The sequence below is a fragment of the Esox lucius genome, chromosome 1 (assembly GCF_011004845.1).
Source record: "Esox lucius isolate fEsoLuc1 chromosome 1, fEsoLuc1.pri, whole genome shotgun sequence".
Classification (NCBI taxonomy): domain Eukaryota; kingdom Metazoa; phylum Chordata; class Actinopteri; order Esociformes; family Esocidae; genus Esox; species Esox lucius.
In genome coordinates, this window is record NC_047569.1 from 33,639,105 (window position 1) to 33,661,307 (window position 22,203).

Genomic DNA, 22,203 nt, shown 5'->3' on the forward strand with positions numbered 1-22,203 from the left:
GGGTATTGGTTCATTACTGGTTTTACCATTTTTACCAAAATTATAATGGGAGTTTGGTAATTCTGAACACCGGGGGTGGACAGCTCAATGAGCTATGCATAAACTGCACATATAATGCTGCATTTCTCAAATGTCTGATAAATTCAAATTATTTTCGTCCAATGTCCAGCAGTCTCCACGCAGGCATAACAAGTGCCGTCTTGTAGGTGAAAATAAGTCCGCCGTAACAGACAGAGCGCGCCGTCCGCCGTAACAGACAGAGCGCGCCGTCCACTTTAACAGACAGAGCGCGCCGTCCGCCGTAACAGACAGAGCGCGCCGTCCGCCGTAACAGACAGAGCGCGTCGTCCACCATAAAAGTACATTGTCTGCCATAACAGCAAAAACACCTCTACCATAAACAGATGCAATTAATACTTATGCAAACTGTTGCCTTTCTAAACGACATCAGCTCTAGCAGACAGCTGATTTCACTTTTGTTCATAGTGTATATTTACCGGCTATCAGTGTTCCATGAAGCAAAATGAATTGCCCCTGGCAGATATCAGAGACTACCGATTGCAACAACTGTCTTCAGACAGACATTAGTCACAAGGCAAACCACTATTTAGGCTAGGCCAGTAAAGCACCACCATAGTCTAGGTAGGCATAACAGCAGCCGGCTAGCTTAACTTAAACGCTGGTTGTGAAATAACCAGAACACACCACCACTTCCCTGCCCTCATCGTTCTTGGCCTGAGGTCCTCCCAACAGGGGGCCCGGTAATGACGGGGTGAGTTACAACACCCCCACCACCACCCCACCCCCACAGCTGTTGTTGCTCCCACGAAGGCGTCCCAGGAGGGACTGCTGTGCAAAAATGATTAGCCTCTAAGCCCATGAAGGCTACTCTTAGCCAACACAACAGCAAATAGTACTAGGCCTACAAAAATGCCTGGAATGAAGGGATTTCAGAGGCTTTCCGGGCAGACGCTCTTCTTTCCCTCCTCCATCCGTAGTGCTTGAACAGCAAAGTGCCAGTTTGTAGGTTGAGCGTAACACGATAACAAACGGCCTTCCACTCTCACTCAGCGTGAGCAGGAGTCGTGCCGGCCCAGAGCCCACGCAGGGGAACATCTCTGCTGTTACTGGGCCACGCACTCTGAGGGAGTACAGCAGTCCCATTTACATCGGGGAGGAAGCGGGTGTCGGAGGGTCTCGGAGGCGCTTCCTGTAACCCCGGCGTCCCAGTGACAGGATAACGAGGCTAAATTGGAAAGGACATCCTGCGGGGATAGACCCAAACAAAGGCTTACGAAGACAGAGAAATGCTCCTCGGGGTGCGTGTTCTGTCGCAGCACGAGTTTTCAAATTCGATGCGCCGCTCTTCCTGCAAGAACACTCACCGCTTTCCTATCCAATTACCACTGAAGAAATGTCCCCGGAAAAACAGGTCATGTGACATGGGCCTTCTAACATGGTGTAAGTCAGGGGCATTATTTCTCTGGGTACCAAGAGAAACAGTCCAGATGACAAGGCTCTGACAAGGCACTTTCAGATAGGCCACTGACAAGGCACTATTAGATGTTTTGCGTTCAAACAATTAGGATAGCACATTAGCGTTTAAATAATTTTATTATTTTGACCCAGCGTAGATTAAAATGCCTCCACCAAAAACCCCTCAACACAATCATCCACTAGCTACATTAAGAACAGATTAGGTAAACACCACTAGGGGGACAGAGCCAAAGAGTGTTTAAGAGCTAAGAGAATCTGGCAGTAAATAAAACAAACACTGCTTTCTGGAAACACAGATTGGATTTGGAATAAATGTTTTCAGCCAATGAGAACAAGGAATATTGTGGCAGGCAATTGCTATAGGGACAGTGTGGCCTTAACATGACTCATTAATATATGTCAATGGTCGACACTTGCAGAAAGAAGGACAAACCTCATGTCACATCTTACATGTTTCATCTTACATGTGGTTGATTTTCCATCACAGACACACAAAAAAAACGAAATACAATAAGATGACGTTTCCATTGTTTCACCGACTGACAGAGCTTTCCTCTCAAATGACTAACTGATACTGACAAACAAAATAAAGTTGAAAATATGAACAGGTTTGAGGGATAGAGCAGAGAGACTGTGTGCACATGTTGTGCCGTTACAGTCCAGCCAGGCAAATCCTGGGCCTGTTTCAGCCAGTTTCTCCCTTTCACCTCCCTTCATCCTTAACGGTGCCACTGAGAGTGAAAGCTGTTGTTATCCTCCTATTTGATGAGGAGCGCCTGTGCTCCCTGAGGAGTCAGCTCCGTAAACTCCCTGACCCCGGATCCCTTTCCCCAGTCGGTCTCTGCGCTGTAGGGTCTGTGCTCTCCATGGAGGGGGCCCGGCCCATTCAACGCGCCACAGTACCCAGCAGTCATGTGGCCTAGATAAGCCAGGCTGCCGGCAGAGGCTGGGAGAGATGGGGGTTTGAAGGCAGTGAGAACAACGTCAGACCCTTCTGACGCCTGTGAAATTAGGCACTGCTGTGAGGATTCTTACCTTAGCCGGTCTACTCAGGAGGTTTCCGGTGTAACACAGTGTCTTAGAGTATTGTTTTCTATTTTTATAAAACCTCACGCGGGTTATGTCGTTGTCGTGACAATGTCTGGCAAATTAATTCTCTACTTAATAGGACATAAAGAATTTTAAAAAATGGCATAACTAAATGGGTTGGAGTGTATGCAGAAGAACTGACTGTCCTACCAGTCCTGTTTTAAACCGGGAATAATGGCACTACCAGCAGTGCGCACAGGGGGCGCTACAGCTCCCCCTAGACGAACATGAAGAGCCAGAAAGAAGAGCATCCATGTCACGAATCTGCTCTCATGTAGTGTAGTATTGAATGTGTTTAGGGTGAGACTGAGGGGGCTGTACTTTTAAAATGAAAAAACTAATGTGCGTTTGATAAGTCTAGCCGTGACTCATGACTCTGTGTAATGGTCTGTTGGAATCTGTGGTGGCAGTGAAATCCACATGGCCCAGTCGGCTAGAGCCAAGACCACTAAGAGCACCAAAAAGAAATCCAAAATGTTAGTCTTTCACATCTGTCAGTCAAATCAGAGTAGAAAGGACCTTCTGACAACCTCTTCAGAAACCCCAACACTAAATACACAAAAGAATGTTGGACTTTTTGCGAATTCAAAATAAATACAGAAGTGATACACAACCAGCACACATCTAACACACCTCAACTAGACAATACAGTTGGGGTAAATGTCCTGTACCTCAGGCATGAAAACAATCCTAATGTTCATTCATAAAGTGATGCGTGTAAAACCCAGAGGTTCAAAACGACACCAACAAAAAACAGGATTCCCGGTACGCTGTAGCCAGCTTCATAACACAGCATGGAGACAATAAAACACTGTCTTCAAGGAAATCAAAGAAATACTGTATGGGGGCGAAAGGTCAACACCACCAACTATTTCCTAAAAAAATCCACTACAGCTAATTCCTGGAAAAACGTTACTCCTGTACTTCTTGTTTCTCATTAAAGTCATCTGTTACACAAACTGTCCGGTGAAGACAGAGCCTTCAGAAATAATTTCCCCCGCCCTTCCCCCTGAACCCTAGAGCCCATCCTGCCTCCACCCCCCCCCCCCCTCGTGTGGTTCGTCCAGTATGTAGCGCCAGGGATCAGCCTTAGGTCTCGGCTTGCCAGAATTGAGAAGGGGGGGGCTTTAACATGGTTAAGGGGAGATAAGTGCAAGGAAGGGGGATAAAGTCCACTGGGCTCTACACTAGACAAGAGTGACAAAGCATCACGTACGGTCTGTTGCACTCCTCCAGCGTCAGGACGGTATGTGGAACTGAGCATGAAAACCTGTCGGCGTTGGCATGAAGCGCATAGCGTCCTTCAGCGGCCGACGAGGTCGAGGAGGACTGAGAAGGAACAGGACAGACGTGAACAGTGAGACGGGGGACATAGAAACACGATCCTCGACGATGGTCTGCAGTCAACCTGGAAACGTGGCTGAGAACAAGTAGAATTGCACTGACTGACTCCAAGGCTTTCAGCGTCCCGCTCACAGCCGATCTACCTATCCGAGCCTCCGCGCGAAATGTCTCGACAGCCCTGTGTTAGTGCCTCGCCCTGACGGACGGAGACAGACAGGACGGCACGACTCTGTGGCAGCGTGCCACCGCATTGTGACCGGGCACAGACGGTAACCACGGGCAGGTTTCAGAATGTGACTGAGCCTCAGCGCGTGCGGAGAATGCGCTGGGGTGCCGTGCGGCTGAGCGTGGGCGTGGCGGGTGCGCAGTTCCTTCAGGCCTTACAGTTACCGTGGGATCAACAGAGACGACATGTTCCAACAGACCCAAGCATTCAAACAAAGCCACCAGGTTCGCTCTAACTGACAAAACAGGAAATACAACAGAGGAACCACAGTGTACACAAAACGGCCTAAACGATTCGTGGAATAAACCGGCCTATCGGGTTCAGCCACACAAGGTGAAACCACCATGACGGCGGCAAGGCAAAGACAGACATAAAACGTTTCAGGGTTTTTCATAGGTTCTAAAATGTGGGGTGGACAACGTGAAAAGCATTTGGCTCCGCCCTGCTTCTTCTCACAGCCTCAAAGTGAAAGACTGAGTCTCTACCGCCTGACAGACCCTCTATATCCCCACACCCGCCTGACAGACCCTCTATATCCCCACACCCGCCTGACAGACCCTCTATATCCCCACACCCGCCTGACAGACCCTCTATATCCCCACACCCGCCTGACAGACCCTCTATATCCCCACACCCGCCTGACAGACCCTCTATATCCCCACACCCGCCTGACAGACCCTCTATATCCCCACACCCGCCTGACAGACCCTCTATATCCCCACACCCGCCTGACAGACCCTCTATATCCCCACACCCGCCTGACAGACCCTCTATATCCCCACACCCGCCTGACAGACCCTCTATATCCCCACACCCGTCTGACAGACCCTCTATATCCCCACACCCGTCTGACAGACCCTCTATATCCCCACACCCGCCTGACAGACCCTCTATATCCCCACACCCGCCTGACAGACCCTCTATATCCCCACACCCGCCTGACAGACCCTCAATATTCCCATACCACCTGACAGACCCTCTATATCCCCACACCCGCCTGACAGACCCTCTATATCCCCACACCCGCCTGACAGACCCTCTATATCCCCACACCCGCCTGACAGACCCTCTATATTCCCACACCCGCCTGACAGACCCTCTATATTCCCATAACGCCTGACAGACCCTCTATATTCCCACACCCGCTTGACAGACCCTCTATATCCCCATACCCACCTGAAAGACTGTCTAGTGTCTATATTCCCATACCCGCCCAGGCAGAGCAGAGGCCTCCAGTAAAGCGGCACCCTTCAAAGCATCTGTGGTACTTGTAGTTTATGAGACAGGCATGCCTCTTTATGTGACATGTGTTGCGGAAACAGAGACATACTTCTAGTCCCACACGACAGTTCCTATTCATTACTGCCCGGACCCCCCAACACACGTCTCCCCATTCCCCTCTCTCAGTCGACCTCTTTCCTTCCCTGCTTTGCGTACTTGTCGGGGACCAGCTTTTCTTTTCAGGCAGGAATAGTGAGAAAGAAAGAGCAAGAATGAGACAGAGCGACAGCAAGGGACACAGAAAGACAGACAGAGGAAGAGACAGACATAGAAACCAGAAATACCCGAGGCTCACCAGTGCTGTTTGTGGCATCACATATTGAAGCAGCTCACCACACCACAAAATCATAACCGCACGCACGAAAACCTGTTTAAAGCTGTAGACGGCTGCCATGTATATCAAAGCTCACCTAAAGCTCAACATCTAGGTGACTTGGTTGGAATTACGCGTCTCATTACATACCTGGAAAACACAGGTATGTAATATATGGCACAACTCCGGTGGAAACAGTGGCTGATGGACAGCAGCAAGGGAACAGTGTAAAGAAAGGCCTAACGGGGTGGGGAAATCGTGAAATAAATCATCTCTGAACCCCCCTGCTTTCAAAGACATTTGCAAGTTGGTGTTTGTTCTAATGCCAGAAGCCAGGCACTCACAAAAGCAAATATTGACAGTGGGCAGCCCGCGTCCTGCCTCGATGCTGCTACACCCCATCACCTTGGACTCCAAGTCAAGGGCTGGACCCAGTGTCCAAAGCCACACTGCAACCACTCCAGTGTGTTTGTTCGACACATTACTCAAACTGTGCAGAACAAACGCACGGCTAAGACAAGGCAGCCCCAAACAGCCTTCCCTGCAACACCGGCCTTTAGCAAAACTGTGAGTTACACAAGTTCTTGAGAGCCAGGTTGGTTCTTGTAGGCCTACAGCTAGGAAATGGGGTATCACTTCAAGTCTCAAAACCAGTAAAACACCCCAGATGTTAAAATATAGCAGCTTTCAAATGCTGACTTTTTAAACTGCGCTTTGTTCTGAAAACTACAATTGATTCCCAATCAAGATATGCCTGACATCAAATTATTCGGCTTTTAACTAAATGTAATGAAAGAAAGAGAAAAACCAGATCATAATGTAAATACTTACAAAACCCAGACAGTGAGGCCAGATAGGACCAGTTCATGAGCATGACGCTAACAACCACAGGTGGCTAGTAGATTAACGCAGTCACACTGAACTATAGACTTATATATAATATTATACATGATATACCACAGAAAAGACTATATTATGGTTACACATATATAACAATTACAATGGAGGGGAATTAACGAAATGTATTATTGTAATTAATTTGCCCATGCTGCTCATAAGGCAAGAATAGAATGCCTCTGTCATTTGTATTTCCCGCAACATTCTGACGAGGCAACGATAATACCATCTGTGTTTTTACAGAGTGTAGTCATTAGTGCACTTTCTGCAGAGGTTACCAATGATTATAATGAAAACAGACTTCTGGTAGATAAAGGGTTTCCCAAAAACCTTTCAAATTAAATGTTGAACTACAAAGCACACTGTGTTTACCAGGCAGACTACGATAATTTTCATGAATTCAGCTCGCATTTGTTTTGCAGCGGCTACCGTGACATTTGTGCTACAAAAACCCTGCTATACAGCATTTTGTTAGGACTGCACTTGAAATGAAGGGAAACACCCAAAAATGTAAAATACAGATATCCTAGACCTCAAAAAATGTATCTTCTGATGTGGTTTAAGAATTGTTGCGGAATTCATTGCTGCTTTAAAAAAACGTGTGTGATTACGAAAGAGAGAAAACTTCAAAAACACTGGGGACCAAAACCGGTAACCATAAAACCTTTCACCCAGGAGTTCATGGTGAAAATGCAGATTTGTGCAAAAGCAGATTTGAAAGGGCCCTAGCCAGTGAGCCTGGACGGTCCATGTCTGAGGTGACCACCACCAGGCCATCTGTCCAGCCAGAAAGCACCATGACAACCTGGAGCAATGCTCAGGGCCATGTCAGGGAGACCATTGCGTTTGCTTCAATCTCTGGCTCCATGTTAGAAACCCACGTGGGCACTAGTTCAGAGAGACACTGCAGATACGCCTGTCCAACCCCACCCGCGTGCAGAACGCTAGGATGACCATTGCGGTCTCCCCCCCGCTTTTCAAAACAGACCCCCCCTCGCACGACAAAACACACCCCTGGTATGACAAAACATGGAGCAGTAATCACAGACACTCAAGACGTTCATCCCAGCACCCATTCAAGCAAGTGGCCTAAATGCAAAAACAAAATAAATAAATAAAAGAATGCCAAGAACAGGGTGGAATGATCCTATTTTTATTAACTGCATTGCCCAGCACAGTGAGGAAAACAGACACTGTGGTAAAACTAGTAAGGAATCAAGAGGAAGCTGGAGCTCCACGCGTTTATATGGCCCTCAAGGCACACACAAGCCCAGCAGGGTCCACTCTAGTGGGGTTAAATGAACACTGCTGCATGGGCTGTGTGTGTGTGTAGAGGAACCAACAGGCAGACAAACTTCAAACCACATCAGGTCTCCTGACTAGCATGTTTACAACCAAGAAACAATCAGACGAGCTGAGCCCCCGACATGTTGAGCACACAACTTGTTAAAACGTGCGCACACACACACACACACAAGCGCGTACACACTTAAAAAAAAAAGAGCATAAGCAAAAACCGTTGGCTTGGGGAAGAGGATTAAAAGCACTAAGCTAAGAGATTTGGCCGGCCTGCCTTCAATATAGTGTGGCAAGTGGGCTGTAAGTGGGTTGTAAGTGGGTTAAAACACACCCCTAGCTTCGTAATCTCTCTGCCACCCTAGCCCCACCCTGTCTACCAAGCGAAGGAGTCCAGCGAAGGAGTGCAACATGTCGTTTCACCCTTTAGCACGCCAGAAGCTGGCTCTGGGAGGTCTGTACCCCCTCGGCCTGTACCCCCTCGGTCTGTACCCCCTCGGCCTGTACCCCCTCGGTCTGTACCCCCTCGGCCTGTACCCCCTCGGCCTGTACCTAGCGTCAACGGACCAGAGCTATGCTGACTGTGCACGGTTCTACTTATAAACCAGGTGGTTTCAACCCAGAATACTGATTGGCTGACAGCTGTGTGGTATATGAAGGTGGACGTGGTATACTTGCACTGGCAAACAATTCATGAGAGCCATAAGGCATTTTAGCTGGGCGCTGTGGTATACTGGCCATATACACAATGTACCTAGTGCCTTATTGCTTAACGCTAATCTCCCCGTGTGAGTTACTATCACCGTGTTCACTAGCTGTGCCTGAGTGGATATCTCAACGCCAAACACACGCACCAAGCAAGTCTCTCACATTTCATCAACAAAGACAATCAGACTAACCCACACACACACACACACACACACACACACACACACACACACACACACACACACACACACACACACACACACGTCTCCTGCTATTACAGCTTGGTAAGACCAGGAGCTGTAACCGGGCCGTGGCGTTGTAGCCAGAGCACATCATTAAAAACAAGGCCAACCAAATACAGTAGGGCTATTGAGACCGAATAGAATCGCTGAAGAGCAAGGGAAACTATAGCCAGAGATTAAGAATGCAGACAGGGCATTAAACCAAGCAAACAGTGTTGAATTAAAAACACTCCACTGGCAAAGCACACACACACACACACACAGTTCCACACACACACACCTTCTGCCAGCCAAGTGAACAGAGCCAGGTGGCGAGCTAAGGTGAATGGGCACAGTCTACTCCAACAGTGTTATAAAGGAAGGCTTGTCTTTGGTGAAAGATGTTAAGGAGCAGGGTGTGGCTGTTTTCAACGCAGAGCAGCATTGTGTGTGTGTGACCGAGTGTGTGTTATGCTCTCACAAAGCATCTGGCAGGCTAATGTCGAGTCACAACCCCCCCCCAACCCCCCGAACTGTCACCAACTTAGTTTCCAGTGTTGACAGGTCGATCGCCCTCCCTTTTAAAGTTGGACTCCCACTCGGCTGCCCGCAGCGTCCCACCACTCTGTTACCTGCCGAGCCGCTGCTTGAAGACGGGGGGAAAATGAGCAGAAACACTAAGCATGTGTTTTTAATAGAGACTAGTGATAATATGTCTGCTCGGCTTGTTGGTTTTAAGCTCACAGCATCAATCAAAGAGAAGGTTCTAGGTCCTCATAGAAACATCGGCCTCACATAACTATCTCAGGCATTTCACATGGAATTCGCTCAGTAACAGCGAGGCAAAGGTGTGTCTGATGCAACAAACTAATTCGCTTTGACAAAGTTTTTTATTATACATTTTTTTTTCATCTTTTCCCCGCCGTCAGCATGCCCCGGCAGCAGTTTGGAGCCTTCGCTGTTCATTAGCTCACGCTGCGCATACCCATCACACGGGTGATGCATCTCCACGCCGACACCAGTGACTCAGTTCACCAACACCAGTCCAGAACGTGGTTGGTTGTTTGGGCGTGGCGTTGCCAAGGCTCCCGAGCGAACAGCACCCACACGCAAATACACAGACAACAGCATGGGTCCGACAGCAGAAAAACCGATTTGACTAATGAGAAAGAGAGGGAAGGGAGTGGGGAGAGAGGCGGACCGGGCCAGAAAAGAGACCACGGGATGAGGAAGAAAGAGATGGGACAAAGGCCAGAGGAAGACAGGGAGGAGGGATGGGAGGGGGGAGAAGACGAGAGGATGAGTAAACGAGATGCTCCCCACGGGGCGGTCAACATTCCTGTTGGATTCAGACGTGGGAACCACCAGAGAAACCTCCCCAGGTTGGGAATGTCTGTGTGTCAATAAGAGTGGACCCAACACAATCCGGGACAGGGTTTGGGAAAACCCGGGAATGAACGCAAATGTTGAGCTTTGTTTGTCGTCGAGCGAATTCATGCAACCTCGCGAAGCGAGGGGGGGGGGGGGGGCTGTAGGAGGCGAGGGCGTGGAGTGTTTATCCTGGAAGTAGGTCAAGCCTGTTTTATATAGACGGTGGGGCAACAGAAGTGACCTTCAACACGGTGAGTGTGTGTCACCTGGTTACTGTGGGAGAAACAATACAAACACTGTTGGCCTGTGTCCGTCCCAACCCTCTGCCAGACCGCTCCCCGGGCTCTAGGCTTCTACCAAATGGTGGCATTCTGCGAGCCCTTCTCGAAGGATTTCAAGTGACATTTTTAAATTTTTCAGTGCAACCATTCCCCCACCCCCTTTTGTAATGATTTGGTCCAACGGCAACCTGAAGCCTTGTTGTCCTGACACCAAACTCTCTGCGTAGGCTTTGTGAGTTCCTCCTCCAGAAGTAACCGTGACAACAGCATCCTATCGGCACATGAAACAGCTCCTAGGTAAGTAACTACTACCCCGTGCAATGAGAACTTCTCTAAACGAATCAGAAAAACAAGCGGAACGACAGAGTGAGGAAGTAGAGATCGTTACCACACGGCCAGTAACACCGGCAAAGATGAGATGCAGTTTACAAAACGTATCCCGTCTGGTCACGATTGCATTCTTAGAAAGAAAACGTCACCGACGTCCCGAAGCCAGTAGTCTAATCATCGATGTAAAGAGCAGCAGTCTAAATAGGGGAATCTGATCAAATTACTAAATTCATCTGTTTTGGCAAATGAACTAATGCGCCAGATAACTTCAATTACAGTGAAACCTTTCTCCGGGGGGTCACCAACTGAAAGTGGACAGTGAGCGTGGAGTCCGGGGGCCCCTTTCAGACAGAGGATCCACTGAATTGCCCAGCTAAACACCGCACACACCCTTTCCCACTGAGACGACGAGGAACAGGACAACAGGACAGTCACACCGTTTCCTCAAGGGGGTTCCTTCACATGCATCTGCCATGCCGTCTTTCATGGCCAGGTAAGCTCTTTGTTTCCCAACCCAGGCGGGGCCGCACCTGGGCCATGTTTACAGAACCTGACAGATACAGACGCTGCCAAAAGAGGAGGAGAAAAGGATGAGCGCCAAACAAAAAAAAGGAAGTATGAGCACTAGACTAGAAAAAGGAAAGATGAGCAGTAGAGGGTGAAAAGACTCAGACAGAGGTGACTGGGAGGGAGTAGATTCACTGCACTGCCGTTTATATGTTTTATATAAAAACTCTACAGTCAGATTTGGCATCGGCCCTGGCTAAAAACCTCCTTATCACCTCCACCCATCCACCCCTTCTACTATCTCTCATTCTGGTGGGATTATCAGGCCATCCATCTCTCCCTCTCCCAAGAGAATAACAGGGACTTCGGTTTTAAAAAGAAAACACAAATACCCTCAGAACTCGGACAGGAACAAAGACGTTAAGTGACACCCCCCACTGCAAACACACACACACACACACACCTCCACAGTAGCACCACTGGCCCAAGGGACATGCACATGCAAACACACACACACACACACACACAGTAGCACCACTGGCCCAAGGGACATGCACATGCAAACACACATCATTAGGAGACAACCCCCCCCCCCCCCCAACTCCTAACCCCACCACCAGACAAAATAAAGCTGAGCCTACGTCTTACTCAAACACTCCCTTCAGCCTGCTGAACACACAATTGGCTCACATACAAACAGTAACTGCAACAGCAAAGCATGACCCCACCCTCTGTCCTGAATAGCTGAATGAACTACCCTTAACTGGACTGCACCAAATCTGATTTAGAAATGGGACAGGAAAAATGCACATACTAACACAGAACCATAAAATCAGGCCAAATGGTATTCAGGGAATGAACACATGCTTCACTCAATTAGCATTAAAACAATGAGTCTACAGTTGAGACAGGATATGAGCTATGGGGAGGGTGCACTGCACAAATACATACAGGGAGGGACCCTTCACATGCCTTCCTAGACACATTCCAGAGCTGAGCATTAGAGAGACCATATCAGAGAGACCACGAGACCATTTAAGAGAAGGTATTAGAGAGAATTGAGAGACCATGAGAGACCATATGAGAGAGCATGACAGAAAACAGGAAATGAAAAGGAAGCAGTCAGAACAGAGGCAGACGGAACAGAACAGAGGCAGACGGAACAGAACAGAGGCAGACGGAACAGAACAGAGGCAGACGAACAATGGACTACCCGAAAATGGAAACATCAATGACAGAGGAAGCAGAATCAAGCAAAAGACCCCCAGTTTTCTTGTACCGTTCACATTAATCATTTCCAGAATGTGACTTGGGCCAAACTTAAAACAGCAAAACATTACTTGAATCATAACCAGAAAAGCTGCTGTTGTCTTTCAGTACATCCTGGCCAGGAGGATTCTAGCCATGCCTGCTGTCTGATTCACAGCGACAGTCATTTTCCTGACCACCAACTCACCACTTCCTGCTGAACACACTCACTTCCTGTCTAAATGCTGAACCTCCAGGGCCTGGCAGACAATGAGGAGGAGCCCGGAAACTCATCTCCCAAAGAAACACAAATGAAACCAGGCAAAGATCAAATGTCCAGCAGCACTCTCCTCTGCCCAGGAACCAAACCAGCACACACGGAAAGGCAAGCAAGCACACGTCACTTCAAAGCTTCTCAATGCAGTCATTAGCAGCTGGTCTGCATTTTTAACGTAACCTTCAACAATGGTTTTAATGTTTAACGGGTAATGTCCACTTTTATAGTTCACTACCAGACCCGTGTAACTTTCCAAGCTCCGCCTCATCACTCACCAAGCCCCACCCCCTTCCACTCACCGTCAATCTGCAGTCCACTCTGCTTGGTTAGTTGCGCCAACAAAAATATAAATCCATACCTTATGATTAAACTGTTGATTTGTCTTAATCTCAGTGCCAGAAGGAGCAACTTTGGTCAAAAACATTGTGGTAGCCACTAATGCTAACAGCGAGCTGGCTCTGGCGAGTTCAATGCATAGCTAGAACACCAGATATTGATACTACTTGATACCGTGCTAGTGTTGGCCTATATCATGTTGGTGCAACTTCATCTTCTAAATCAGGCCTATTCCTTCATTGCCATGTCCAAAAAATCTATAGTCCAGTTATTGCATTTTCCATGATTAAAATAGTTAATTCAGTATCACTGTGTTCCAACACAAAAGCAAAGCAAAATATTTCGACATCCAGTATCCCATTTGTACTCAGCCTGAACCCTTGACATTGCCGTGAATTATATGCGGTTTTTCTTTAGGCATGAAAGGCACGCAGAAAGGGAATCACAGAAACAGGGACATTTATTTTTAGGAGTGGACTTAATTTGTTAAAACAGACAACATATTAATGTTGCAATAATGCATTGGCAGCATTTTGTTACACTTTACGCTCTTTCAAATTGTGACTTTAAGGTCCTGACGTGGGCTGCTTGCTTTTTCTGAAACGATGCATATTCTGTAATGTTGTTACTGTTGATACTCCTGAATGCTGAGCTAAGGAAGCGTTTAACAGTTTGAAAAGAAACGACAGTGATTGATCTGTAGAGTCCTTGGCCAGTGTATTGGTTGTTCAAGTCTAATTTGAACCCTTGACCCCATTACAGAGGGAGAATCAGCTGTTTCCTTTTTCCTTCTTCCAGGACTTCCTTCTCTCTCTAACGGTCTGCCAACATCTTAACCCACACAAGCTGCCTGTCCATCAAGGCTCTACGTGTCAGAACCCAGTTTAAGACAGATGTGAAACAGGTGAAAAAAACAGGACAACTAAGCTCTGTTCATTTACTCAGAAACAGCAGGGGAAAAAGCAAGGCAGACACAGAAGAAAATAAGTGACCAATGACAAAATCACAGAGTCTCAGCGACACAACAAGGGGTTGAGGAAGAACATTTACCTTGTGACGTGCCTGATTGTAAACTTGCCGCTCTTGATTGAGGGTGGCACAGTTTTAAAGGCATATTACCTGCATAGAAGCAACGATATTAGATGGCAGAAGTAATTTAATGGCAAGAGCAAACAACAGGGGGGGCTGGAGTGGATGACAGAGACAGCTGTTGTGCCAGGCCTAGGTTAGCCTATAGCGTTTACATAAATTAGCAGACACTTTCATTCGAAGAGACTTGGGGCTTGTTTACATTATGCTAGACTTTACGAGACGTATCCAAGATTATTTCGAAGTGAAAACTTGTTAATATCGATATGTCGAGATGCCACCTTCCAAAGTAGCGTGCACTGTCTCATGTTTCTGTGTGCACGCATATCCCTCTATATTCCATGTTGCGATCAATTCAAACGCAATGGAATGTGATTATGCAAACCAGGCGAGTCTATCTAGTGTTTTCATTCCCTCACTCGTAATGTGAACAAGCCCCCAATAGTCAAATGCACACATTGTCATGCATTTCCATACACCCCCCCCCCAAACCTGGCATTGCAAGCACCCTACTCATGCCAAGTGAGCTACACACGGTCTGGTTATAGTGTAACTTTAACTGACTCACTTCTAATGGTTTGGCCTTGACCACAGTGTGAGAATTCTGAGATAACTCCAAGAGGCAGACATCCTGTTATATGGACCTCTGAGAATAAAGAGACTTTTCCCAGACTTAGAGACTATTTAGACTACAAATATTGTTGTGACTACAATTTCTTTGAAATAACATTAATATGTAAGTACTATTTTCGATTCCCACTAGCCGCAACAGACTCCCTTAGGCCAAACCTGACCGGAAAGGCATATTAACTCACTGACAACACTTTCACCTGGTAACTAGCATGGTGCTCTCTGAGAAACAAGCGCTTTTGCTGGTGATAGTAGAACTTTTTAGATGGTTTTAGTTGATAACAAACAAAAAGAAAAACAGTTTTATAAATATTTTTATTGAGCTGGAGGGACTTCAGAACCAGACTTACGTCATCACGCATTCCATTCCAATTCATACTGAGCGAGACTTCCTCTTTTGACCTAACTAGCCATGGGGAATCTCTGTTGGATAAGTGACCCACATTACCGTGGAAGGTAACATTCAACAACTTTTTCACCTGTTTACACCACAAAAAAATATGCATCGCTAAAACAAATTGGACAAGTCCTGTCCATCTATACAATATGAAAAAACGATATGCTATGGGCTCTAAAGCAGGGCTTTTAAACTACAGTCCTAGACGGTCAAAAGACTATTTGCATTTACCAAGTAGTTACTCGCATTCTGCTGGTTTCCCAGATATGAATCAACCCCTTAGAAAGATTTTCGATTAACACTAGCAATTCCAGGACCCGAGTTGCCCAGTTGTACAGCAATTTGTGTAAATATACAGTTGTATTCAGTGCTGTTAAAATAAAAAGTCCTTTGTAACAGTCCCAAAAATAAATGTTGTCGGGAGTTAATACCCCCAACGTCAACATTACGTTAAGTCCTAAAACCCAGTTCAAACGCTTTGTGCAGAGTGGGGCATCGCTCCCGGCGCAGGGAGGACGCCAGTCTGTGGCGAGAAAGGTCTACTCGACATCTGTATTTATCCTCTAGCTAAAGCCAACATGCTATATTTACCTCAGCCAAACAGACTGGGGGAAGCCTGCAGGGGGAAGACACACTGGGTCTGGGAGAGGAGCACTCTCGTCCGGCCTATCATTCCTCCACCTCCTGCTGGAAAGTGAGTCTGATAGCGTAATAAACAGCTAGGGGATTCCGGCCCGAGGAGCGAGTGAGGATGTTTTATGTCTGCACGGGAGCCATGAACCAGACCCTCATTTTAACAAACATCCTGCTCCCCTTTCTATAACTCAGCAGGTGTTGACACTGCTTCAAGGGAGTGGCCAAATCCTGAGGGACTCTTTGAGCAACACGAATGCAGGTGAGTTAATGCCTCTGAATCAAACACCCGCAGTGTCCAATTACACGTAAAAGCCATGTATTCATCTTGTAAGATTAAAACATCAATAGTGCATATATAAATAAATGGGTGCATTTGAACTTAAGAGGTGTGTGTGTGTGTATACACACACACACACAATGGATATAAAAAGTCTACAAAACCCTGTTAAAATGCCAGGTTCTTGTGATGAGACAAAGATGAATGAGACAAAGATGAATCATGTCAGAACCTTTTCCACCTTTTAAGTGACCTATAACGTGAACAATTCAATTGAAAAACAAACTGAAATCTTTGAGGGGGAAAAATAACAAAAGTCAATATAACCTGGTTGCATAAGTGTGCACACCCTTAAACAAATACTTTGTTGAAGTACCTTTTAATTTTATTACAGCACTCAGTCTTTTTGGGTAGGAGTCTATTAGCAAGGCACATCTGGACGTGGCAATATTTGCCCACTCTTCTTTGCAAAAGCGCTCCATATTTGTCAGATTGAAAGGACATCTCCTGTGCACAGCCCTCTTCAGATCACCCCACAGATGTTCAATTGGATTCAGGTCTAGGCTCTGGCTGGGCCATTCCAAAACGCAAATCTTCTTCTGGTTAAGCCATGCTTTTGTGGATTTGGATGTGTGCTTTGGGTCGTTGTCGTGCTGAAAGGTGAACTTCCATTTCATTTTCAGATTTCTAACGGACACCTGAAGGTTTTGTGCCAAAATTGCCTGGTATTTGGAGCTGTTCATAATTCCCACCACCCTGACTAAGGCCCCAGTTCCAGCTAAAGAAAAACTGCCACCACCATGCTTCACCGTGGGTATGGTGTTCTTTGGGTGATGTGCAGTGTTGTTTTTGAGCCAAACATCCCTTTTGGAATTATAGACAAAAAGTTCAACCTTGGTTTCATCAGACCATAACACATTTTCCCATGTGCTTTTGGGAGACCTGATGTATGTTTTTGCAAACTTCAGCTGGGCTTGGATGTTTTTCTTTGTAAGAAAAGGCTTCCGTCTTGCCACCCTACCCCACAGCCCATTCATATGAAGAATACGGGAGATTGTTGTCACATGTAGCACACAGCCAGTACTTGCCAGAAATTCCTGCAGTTCATCTAATGTTGCTGTAGGCCTCTTTGAAGCCTCCCTGACCAGTTCTCATATTTTCATCAATAATTGAGGGATGTCCAGTTCTTGGTTAATGTCTCTGTTGTGCCATTTTTTCTCCACTTGATGCTGACTTTCTTAACTATATTCCATGGTATATCTAATGCTTTGGAAATTATTTTGTACCCTTCTCCTGACTGATATCTTTCAACAATGATATCCCTCTGATGCTTTGGAAGCTCTCTGCGGACCATGGCTTTCTCAGAGATCCAACTAAGAAAATGTCAGGACAACAGCGGAACTTTATTAGTGATTAATCAGAGTCACTTTAAATGATGGCAGGTGTGTAATGACTTCTATTTAACATGAGTTTGAATGTGATTGGTAAATTCTGAACACAGCCACATCCACCAGGTTCGTGTAAGGTTTTTATTTTTCATTTTTCCACCTCGAAGATTTCAGTTTGTTTTTCAGTTGAATTGTTCACATTATAGGTCACATTAAAAGTGGAAAAAGTACTGACATGATTTATCTTTGTCTGATTCTTTTACAACACAAAAACCTGGCATTTTAACAGGGGTGTGTAAACTTTATATCCACTGTATACACACACACACACACACACACACACAGTTAATGTGAAGGATAACAACACACAAACTGATGATCTCTCCAGCATGATACAGGCCAGATGCAGTGCCTGAAGCAGCTTCCTTCCCTCTGGCACTACTCTGATGAGTAAAGTAATGCTGTGTGTGTGTGTGTGCGTGCGAGCGTGCGTGAGAGAGGGGGGGGGGTATATAGTTAAATTTTATGATCATATTCTTTTGACAATAACACAATCCTAGAATACTTACACAATACTACGGGATTTACTTTTGATGGCCTTCTCCATATTTTTAAAGAGGGAGCTTAATTAGGGAATTTGTTTCTGCCCCTTTTATTCCCATATCTAACTGATCAACACTCTCTCGCCCCTCCATTATGTTGAGCAATATGTTTGTAACAATGAATCACAGTACTGAATCGCAATGCCTTGTGAGAACTGTGATACATATAGTATCGGTCTCTTGATAATTACATTATCGGCCTCTGGATAATTAGATTAGATTATCGGTCTCTTGATGATACTGTACAGTCAGGTTCCTGGCCAATCCCAGCTGTAAGAGTATGACTTCCATCTGTCACATCTTATGTGGAGCATATTGTTGACTCAAATTGACCTTTACTTAACCAGGAACAAGGAAACTGTATTTATCTGGATTTCAGCTGTGATAGGATTAAATGCACAATAATAGAATGAATAGTGAAGGGTTCCCCATTCAGGTCAATTATTCATCTGGTCTATTCATTGTATTCCTATGCATTTGATCTTATCCAGATAGACAAAAAAGTGGCTCTAGATTAAAAAGACAGCTGGTAAAAATGATAATAGACTCTTTAAAATTACAAACAGTGGTAGCGGCAGACTGAAACTGGATTGTTGGAATGGCTGAAAACTGAAAAATGCCTAATGGAAAAGGAACCAAATAAAGGATGCAGGACAAATACCTTATCTACAGGGTTTATGTAGTTCACTGAAGACGTGTGACCATCCTTAGAAACCACAAAACAATGAGTCATCATTGGGAAGGGTGTAAATCACAAAGGTGCCACAGATGCAACTCCCTTTGTACTGTAAAGTCTTTGTAATGAGTTTATAATGTAGGCCTACTCAAAGAGGCAGCAAAAGACAAAGGCTCGTTCCTCAGGATAATTTACCTTAACTGTTTCCTATGGAACTACAACAGGAAGCACTAGTATTCGGGGGTCCCAAATGACCACAGAGAATTAAAATGAATAAACAGAATAAATTCATTTTAATAAACAAAGAAAACAAAAAACAAGAATGCTTTGATGTTTTAATATGCGTAACAACGTGAAGTCACTGAGCTAGTTTGAAGTGGCAATAAACGCAGAACATAGCATAGCCTATATCAAACTTAATGAATGTAAATAAACTTTGGAGAACATGTACAAAGGTACATACGGCTTAATTCCAAATTGCCAGGAATAAAAGCCTTTGGCACGTGACTGCAGTGCGTACTTGACGGCCCGCAGTGAGAGGAACAGTGAATGAGTCCCAGTCCTCACAAAACCCTGCGGCAAAACTGTGAAGTGTCATTTTTCGCATTACAACAATGAAATGCATCCCATTATGGATTTCAGATTCACTTCAACTAAGGTCTATGTTTACGTAGGCTTACTCCGACACTGTATTTTGATTGAATCTGGTCACGGTGACATTTGTTAACACATTTGCATGAACTCACTCTACATGAAAAAAAGATTGGCTAAATGTAGGAGAACATTTTAATAAAAGTTACGGTACCCTATAGACATTTACAGTTATCAAAACACTGAAGTGGTGCAAGCCTTCACGAAACACACAACCTAAGTGGATCTAAAAATCCCCCCACAGTATAAACGAACGGCATAATAAAGCAAAGAAACACTAAGTTTTGCCACAACGTTTTATGGGGATTATGACTCATACATTTTCAGTCACTAGCAGTTTCACCTGTATCAACCCTCCAGCAGGTCACAAACCGGTGAGGCCGCTGATGAGGAGATGAGAATTTCACGAAGCGAGGGAGCTTGATTCAGCAGAACCGCAGTTCCCCGGGCTACGACCCACAACAGTAATGAGCAACAGTGGGAGGGGCGCGTGTCCCCTTTCTTAAAATGAACAGCAATCCGCACACCTCGGATGTTGCCGAGACAAAAACAGGGTAGACCGCCAGCAGGCAACTGGGTTCCATAACAAATTCAATCAACACTAACCGAGTTCACGCCCGGAGGGCCTTGAGGCATTAATCACATGCCCTTAACCTGTCTTACAGTCACAAGACCAAAAACAACTGCTCTTAGTTTTACTTTTGGTTCCACAACATTTTGTCACATTATCTGGTTTAAGATCAGACAATGATGGGAAATGCACTGATTAAAATCATATAAAACAATATACTTGTAATGTCTATCTTGCAACAATAAGGGGCATTTAGTCGTGTCTCATTAATGGCAACTGTGTGGCAACTATGCAAATATGACATTTCTAATGTCTTTTTTTATTTTTTTTTTAAAGCAAACAGGCCACTATGTATATTCCAGAGGACGTAAACTGCAGATAAGATTAGCCTAATGCAATGTCAGCGAGCAGACCTAAAAAGCCTTCTGTCCTGTTGAAGCAGGCAAGTAACTGGATTTGACCTTTTCTCTCCCAACGGCTTTATGATCGTAATTCCTTTAGTTACAGAGAGAAAACAAAGACAAAAGATTGTTATGCCCTGTCACATCTATGCTGCCCATGCATAAAGGTCCATTCTGATATTTGACGCATTGGTATATTCGAATATTTGGCGTGTTATTTCCTGCGGCATCCAGTGCGCAGGCACTGAGTAATATGCAGTGACAAGCCAACACTTCACCCCCCCCCCCCCACTCCCACCCCATCCTACTACACCACACGCACGCCAGAAACCACAGAACTATGAATAAGACAGAACTTTGAATCACAATTATATTTAACATCAAATTACATGAAATGTTCTAGAGTTTAGGGTGAAATACAGCTGTACAGCAGTTGAGTCACAAGGCCAAAACACTTCACACTTAACACGGATCACTATTGACACTGGAGGACAAACGGGTAGGCATCAAAGAAATGACAATTGTATTTTGATATGGTCTGCATGACCTGCTTATTTAGCTTCCTGTCCATTGAGGGAAAACTTGGATTGTCGTGTAATAAAGGATAAGTTCTATTCCTCTTTTGTTGACTTCTAACTTTGAGGTTCGTGTTACTATGGTTTAATGAAATGTGTAGGGCCGTCAAGTACTAGCTAATGGATACATCTGTAAGACCACTGAGCTCAGGGCTTTCGCTGGTAAAATGATATAGCTTGTAGGGTTTCACCCATGACACGAACCATCAAGCACAAAACGTTGTAGGCTACCCATTACAAAACCTTGTAGCTAACGACCCAACATAAATAGTACAGTTTGTTTACACTAACAGCGTATAAAATCGGGGGGGGAAACTAACAACATCCACAACTTCCTATTACTGCAGCACTTTTCAAAATGCAAAGCTCGTTCATGCTAGCTGGCTTGGTTTCATTCCCAACTGCTGCTGTGTTTCACTTAACGAAACAATGGTGCAATTGTCTGGATCTTGTAGTTTTACTATTGTCACAGTCTTTACAAGTACCATTAACGAAGGTTAAAGAAAACTACAAACCTCAAGTAAGTAAAATATTCACGCATGCGTATTGAGACACGATGGACCAGGAAGAATTGGGCATATTTTAGTTAATAAAACATTATTGCGGCGACTAATACTTACCCTGCGGTTTAATAACTGTAAAAAAGCGTACCATGAGACGAATGTTTACTGCATGATTAGATTCATGCAAAGCTTATTTTAAAAGACGCAATAGTATGCATGCTGTTGACTGTATAGCAGACTTGTAAAGTTAGCTCTCACTACAGAGAGCAATAAACGCTTACTTGCTAGCTAACGTTACCTTGCTATCCAACGTTAGTTGACTGGCTACTTTTCAATGTTGTTTAGGAGCTCTAACTATTAGCTAACTACTTGGAGAGCGTTTCTTACCTATCGAGGTTCACGTTCTTTCGACGAACTTATATCCCTTTACATAAATCCAGAATCCTATGAGAAACATTCACTGGCCGATAGTCGACAGCTTGTTTCTATCCCCGTTCGCGATGTTGCCAGGAATGCACTAGATCACACAAGCCAAGCGAAACCACGGTGCCCTCGGTTCGCTAACGATCTCACGCGGCACTGCGC

General features: G+C 45.4%; 1 protein-coding gene across 4 annotated transcripts in view; it reads right to left on the reverse strand.

Moving 5' to 3' along the window:
* The window catches only part of sipa1l3 (signal-induced proliferation-associated 1 like 3), a 63,826-nt gene extending 41,637 nt beyond the window's left edge, over positions 1 to 22,189 (reverse strand). For 2 of the 4 annotated variants that reach the window (XM_034292588.1, XM_034292583.1), the window contains exon 1: positions 22,006 to 22,188. The gene's annotated coding sequence lies outside the window, so the exon portion shown is untranslated. Of the gene's footprint in view, positions 1 to 14,272; positions 14,342 to 22,005 lie in introns of all 4 variants that reach the window. The other 2 variants (XM_034292584.1, XM_034292592.1) reach the window with 2 other exon arrangements.
* Between the last annotated feature and the right edge of the window lie 14 nt (positions 22,190 to 22,203).